The sequence below is a fragment of the Humulus lupulus genome, chromosome 2 (genome assembly GCF_963169125.1).
Source record: "Humulus lupulus chromosome 2, drHumLupu1.1, whole genome shotgun sequence".
Taxonomy (NCBI): Eukaryota; Viridiplantae; Streptophyta; class Magnoliopsida; order Rosales; family Cannabaceae; genus Humulus; species Humulus lupulus.
Genome location: NC_084794.1, coordinates 282,068,968 through 282,076,124, shown reverse-complemented (window position 1 = coordinate 282,076,124; position 7,157 = coordinate 282,068,968).

Genomic DNA, 7,157 nt, shown 5'->3' with positions numbered 1-7,157 from the left:
GGGTCGTCTAGCATTAATGCCATAGAGCCATTCAATGCGTGATTCTTGAATTCAGAGTCGGTCCCTGACTAGTCAGTGTCATACACAAGTAAGTCATGCCATCAATCATATATCACATGTTCCATATCCATAAACAAGGTATTCAGCATGCTTACCGAACAGGTATTAGTACAATTAGGACCATGCGTAAACACAGAGGCTCAAGCTCTGAACGATATCATACTCAGTATACAAAGCATGTCCTAATCACATGTTTCTCATGCATCATATGCATAATATTCAACAATCCAACATGCATCAATAACCGCCATGCATGTCACGTTCAATAGTCAACCAACACGCATCAAGAATAGCCATGCATGTCATACTTTATAATCAACCCACATGCATCAAGAATAGCCATGCATGTCATGCTTAATAATCAACCCACATGCATCATGAATAGCCATGCATGTCACATATACACAGGGTGCAGTTTTCTTACCTCAGATTCGAGCTAGAACCAATATAAGAACGATCCTTGAGAACGATCAACCTTCAAGCCCTTAGCGGTCACCTAATCATAACCATATATGGAACACCATTAATAACATGATAATCAAAGGTTCCACACCAATATCTAGCCCCCAAGAGATCAATCCAAACTAATCCAAGTAGTAGGGACACTCCCGAGGCCCATAACTAAGTTCCCGGGGTCAAAACGAGCAAACGGGGTGAAAACAGGGCAAGGGCTGCGGCCCTAGCACCTTGGGCCACGGCCCCCAGGGATCTCTGAGGCTAGGGCTGCGGCCCAGGCCGCGGCGCCCAGCAAGGCCAATTTCCTGACACCTGCTTCTTCGAACTAGGGCTGCGGCGCTCAAGAACAGGGCCGCGGCCCCCAACCCTGGGCCATTCCCAAACGCGTTTTAAACACTCCAAATCTTACAAAAACATACCCAAACATTCCCCAATCATCAAATCAAAGTTCCCAAGCTTCCCAATACTCCAAAATCCTCAAAACCCAAAGCTCAAACCAACCAAAAACTCAACAATTAACAAAGTCCAATTCTAAGCTTAAAAACTTTAAAAACTTAAAACTTCAAACTTAGATTACCTTCGATTAGATTGTTTTCTGTCAAATCCTTCGGTTAAGAAGCTTCTAATCTTTCCTAGGATTGCTATGCCTCGACCCTCGCTTGATTCCGACTCCTAGAACTCAAGATTTCCTCAAAAATGCTCAAACGGTAAAACGGATCGTCAGAGAGAGAACGAAAGGTTTTCTAACGTACGTTCTTATCTGACAAGCTACTTCAAGCTTAAGTAACCTCAAATAAAACCTAGTGCTCGGGGTCCCGAAAACACCCCCAGGGACACTATAGTCAAAACTTCCAGAATTTCACCCTGATCTCAAATATTCCCAATCTATCACCAAATAAACATTTCTATTACCCAAAAAATTGACCCCGTTATGACAAAACCGCTAATCCATTATATATGACCGTCTTATGCCGAATAGCTCGAATATATCTCCATAATAATGAAATCTCATTCACAAATTACAATATGCACCCAATGGGCCAAATTACCAAAATGCCCTTATAATTATAAATACACCCGTATGCATGCATTTATCATCATATAATAATATAATTCACATTAACATGCATATATTCATTTTATAACATATTAAATCAATTATGGCCCTCTCGGCCTCCTAATCAAGGTCTTAATCCTTATTAGGAAATTCGGGGCATTACAAAATATATCATATTAATTAAATGAAAATAATAATCAAAACTTAATTTATTTTGTCATTTAAGATCAATAAAAGTGCACTTTTCACCTCTAATCAATCATCCACATCCGGAACAGATCGAGACGTTTCCCCAATTATGCTGGTGTGACCAGGTCGATCCAAATGCATAATCTCTAACTTTCATAATTCCACAGTGAGTACAAAATTTGATGAAATGCTATCGTGTATGACATCAACCTCGTTATCATCATCTATACTTGGATGATCCCAGATCTTTTGATGATTGACTTCTTCTACTACCTTACAATTTTTGTTTCTTGAAGGATCTTGCAAGTTGAAACTTGTTTTGCTTGAGTGGCGAGAATAAACTGATCGTTCTTGTACAATTTAAATTAATCATGATACTAGTTATGTTATTCTCAGTCACATTTCGACCCTTGCTTGCATCCGTGTTGAACCATTTGCATCGAAACAATACTACCGAGTAACCATGGGAATAACATAACTCTAAAATCTCCTCAAGTTGGCCATAGAAAGTGAAACCATCGGTTCCTGGCACCGAAACTCCACTATTTTGAGTGGTACGTCTTTCGTCATGACTATGGACCAAAAACTTCACACTGTTAACAATGCAAGCCGTGTAGGAGTATGCATTCTGATTGGACCCGTTTGCTAAAGTAAATAATTCACCAGTACACTCAATTGAATGTACTTGTCGCAAACGAACCATCTATAGAGTATGCCACAAAAAAAGAAAACACAACGAGATAATATTAATCGATACGAATTTCGTAAGAATTCTATAGTTTCGATAATTTACCTTCAATTTAAACCAGATAGGGAAATATTTTTGAAGATTTATGTTTAAATTTTCTCGAAGGTATTCACTGTATAACACAAGGATTAAGGTAAGATAACAGTTTGCTATGAATTAAATTTAATGAATTCATATATGTGTTGAGCTACTTACTCCATATATGGTTGGATTTCAAGGCAAATATTGAGTACAAACCACCCTGCTTCTTTCCGATGAAGATAGTCAAGTGGGAATGAATTTGGAACGTTTTGGCAAATTTGAAAAATTGGTTGCTGAAAAAACGTCTTGTGCCGCGGCCTGAAAAACTCAAGCCGCGACCAAAGAGGCATAAAAACATCGTGGGCCGCGGCCTGAGCGGCTGACAGCATTTCCAAACTTCAGTCTTATCCAATTTTGAATGTTTCCAACAGCGAAGTAGTTCCCAAATCTCTATTTTAATTCCATAAACATCCAATTAATCATTGGTAACAACCATGGGGGTTGGTAATTTGAAATTCAAGGGGTGTCTCAAAACTCTATAAATAGGAGTTTAATGCTCACTTGTAAGACACACCATTTTCCATCCACAAAGCACTTGCCTAGAAAATACACCATAGAGGCTTGATAATTCCAGAGAGCTATTTCCTAGAGAGATCCCTTAGTGCTTAGAGAATAGGGGAAATAAGCTTTTGGACAAAGGTTTTGAACCTTGTTCAAGTTGGTGATCCCCACTACTCTACACTTTGGTTGTGTGAGAGTTTGTTTTTTTTTATTGATTTTATTTTCATTCTTTTGATCTTGTTGATCTTTTTACTTGTATTATTATTGTTTTGAGTTTGTAATCTTTTTCTTCTACCTCTTTATATTTACTTGTATTTTGAGCAATTAAGTTGTAATGTTTATTTAATCAATTACCTTGTCTATTGTATTTTTTGCATAGAGTTGTATTTTGGTTTTTCCACATTTCCATTGAGTATAAAAATATATTCTCTAACATTTAGTCTGTACGCCCTAAAGATATTGCGAACAAAAATTCAAAGTTTCATCGGCAACATAACCCTCCGCTATAGAACCTTCAGGGCGCGCCTTATTCCTGACATAATTTTTCAACTTCTTCATATATCGCTCAAACGGATACATTCACCTCATGTAAAATCGTCCTCAGAGGATAGCTTCTTGCGGTAAATGAAGAATTGAATGAATCATTATGTCAAAAAAGGCTGGAGGAAAAATTAACTCCAACTTGCACAAAATTTGTATCACTTGATCTTCTGTATTCTCCATGTCCTTAACAACCAATGTACGAGCACAAATTTGCTTAAAGAAATTCCAAAGCGCAATGATTGTTTTCAAAATATACTTATCCAAGTAGCCTCGAACTCCTACCGACGACAAACATTGCATAAGAATGTGACAATCATGAGATTTCAACCCAACAATGTTGCCATCATTGTCAGTTACTTTCTTAGAGAAATTTGAATCGAAGCCATCAGGAAGTCTAACTCCTTTTACGAACTGACAAAAAAATCGTCTATCATCCAGTGTGAAAGAGTACATAGGATATGGTTTGATCAACTTCGTACCATCTTCCTTGAGGTGAAACTCTTCTCAGACACCCCAATTCTTCAAGTCTACTCGTGCGTTGGTGGTGTCTTTAGATTTCTCATTCATAAGAAAAGTACCGAGTAAACTGTCGCAAATATTTTTCTCTACATGCATCACATCTAAATTGTGCTTCAGTTCAAGTTTAGACCAGTAATCAAGTTCAAAGAAAATACTATTTTTACTCCAATTAAGCTCTTTTAGATCTCTCTTTCTTTTTACACCCCCGAAACTGCACATGTTTACTCGGCAAATGATTTGGAACATGCGCTAATTGTTCGAGTGTGTCTTGACTACTGAATTTTCTTGGAGGACGTCATTTTTCATAATTCCCATCAAACAAGCGACTCTTCCTCCACTTATGCGTAAAAGATAAGAATATTCTATGACCAACATAAGCCATCTTCCCAATTACTCGACATGAAGGAGTGTCTTCGTTGCATGAAGGATATGCCATATATCCTTGGCTACTCCAACCAGAAAAACTACTACGGGCTGGAAAATCATTGATAGTCCATAATAGTACTGCACGCATTCTGAATACACTGTTCGTAGCAGCGTCTCTGGTTTGAACTCCTTCATCCCACAACTCCTTCAATTCGTCTACCAGAGGCCTCAAAAAGACATCCGTGTCCTTCCCAGGTGATTTCGAATTGGAATTAGGTCAGCATGAATGATGACTCTTTCATGCACAACTAATGATGCATATTGTACGTGCATAATATTATTGGCCACATGCTGTAAGATAGACTCATGTTACCAAATGGATTAAAACCATCATCATCCAAACCCAATCGAACGTTTCTGGGTTCTTTGGAAAAATCAAGATATCTGGAATCAAATTATTTCCAAGCACCCCCATCAACAGGATGGTGCATCACACCATCTTCTTTCGACCATCCCGTACAATGCCAGGTCATATCATTTGTTGTATGCCTTGAACCATAAAGACTCTTCAGCCTAGGAGACAAAGGGAAGTACCGCAACACTTTGTGGGTGACTTTTTCCCCTTTGTGTCTTTGTCAACCCATCGACTCTCACCACATACAGGACAACTCTGTTTTTGGGAATTCTCCTTCTAGAACAAACAATAGTCGTACTTGTAAGCATGGATTGATTGATAACCTAACCCTAACTTCCTCATTTTTTTCTTAAACTCATAGAATGAAGTCGGAATCTTATTCTCCTTCGGGAAGAAAAATTTCATAAACTTCAAAAGTTCATCAAATGAACTATTTGTCCATTTATTTATAACCTTCATGTGCATCATCTTCGCCAAGAAGTTCAAGGAAGACAACCATGTACAACTAGGGTATAACTTAGCTTCAACCTCTCGATTAAGGTCATCAAATTGATTCTCCGCACTATTGTCACCACCATATGAAATTCCTTAATTTACTCCTTCTTCGTTAGTGTCTTGTTCACCAATAACATCATTGATGATGTCAATCATCTCATCAGTCACTGGAGCCCCATCGTCCACTGCTGGAGGCATATCAACTTCACCGTGGTAGGTCCACTTCACGTATCGCTGCTGTTGACCGCGTTTTTGGCCAACAATGTGAGAACGTAAAAAACGATAAACCTTCAAGAGAAAATAAACGACACAGAGGATTTTATAGTGGTTCAGCCCCAATGTGATAGTAATAGCCTAATCCACTTAGAGTTATGATTATATATCTACACTCAAGATCAGATGAACCTGAGTCAACTGAGTTTCTTCAGTGTAGATTACAAGAATACAGGAATTCTCTCAAATACAAATACTTTCTCTCTCTAGAAAATTCAGATCAAAAGTTCAAAATTCCAAAAAGTCCCCTTTATGATGTCATAAGCCTTGTATTTATAGGCTTAGGATCGCACAGATGATATCCCACATAATTGGGATATTTTATTATTCACATTTTATTTAAATTACAACAATATTCAAAATGTAACAATACACTAAATTTGTGGGATAAATGAGAGATTCCCGCGCATGCCAAGACCGATTCTTGTTGAAGCCGTTTCTGGGAATCTTGACGTAGTCCTGCTCTATCTAGTTGATCCATATCACCTTCAGTCTGGTCGGCCACACCTTTACTGGGCAGTCATGCACTTAGCTGGGCAGACATGCACTTAGCTGGTCGGACATGGTCATGACCGATCGGCCAAGTTCATGCCTGGTCGGACAAAGTCATGCCTGGGCAGGCAAGGTCATGCCTGGGCAGCCAAGGCCATTCCTGGGCAGACAAGGTCATTCCTGGTCAGACAAAGTCATGCTGGGCAGGTAAGGTCATTCCTGGGCAGACAAGGTCATTCCTGGGCAGACAAGGTCATGCCTGGGCAGACAAACACGTGACTGGTCGGACAAGGTCATGCCTGGTGGTCATGACACTTCTCAAGCTAGTCAAAATTCTTCGTCGGTCTACTGGGTTACTCCTAAGCCAGGTCACCAAACCATTTCTTGCCACTTGTCATTTCTATTGCCACATCATCATTTTCAAAATTTGGGGATAACATTTGCCCCCCAATTTTATTATATGATATCTCACATAATAAACTTTTTTCTCCACAACTGATGGCACTATAAAAAAAATAACTGTTCACCTTCCCGCCATGCAGCAGACCACAACTCCACAGACCGCGATCACTGCAAATAATTGCTCATAATCGTGGGGAGAAAAAATATCCCAGGAATTCCAAGGGTCCAAAAATAAGTGGTAACTCCCATTTTTTTCCTTTAAATAGGTCCCTACACTTACACATTCCCACACACACAAGAAAGTTAGAGCTCAAAAACCCTCTCATCTTTTTCCCTTCTTTCTTTGGCCGAAACCCATTTTTCCCTCTCTTGGCCGAAAGTGCAACTATCTTCAAGGTGAATCCCTCCATTTCTTCAAGCACCCTCCAAGCAAATCAAGGGCTCTCCAAAGTTGGGTAAGTCTTCTCTTTCATCTTCACTTGTGTTGTTTTTTTTCCTTTAAAAAATTCCATGAAAAATACATGTAGTGGCCGAAACTCCATGGGGCATTTTTCCTTGAA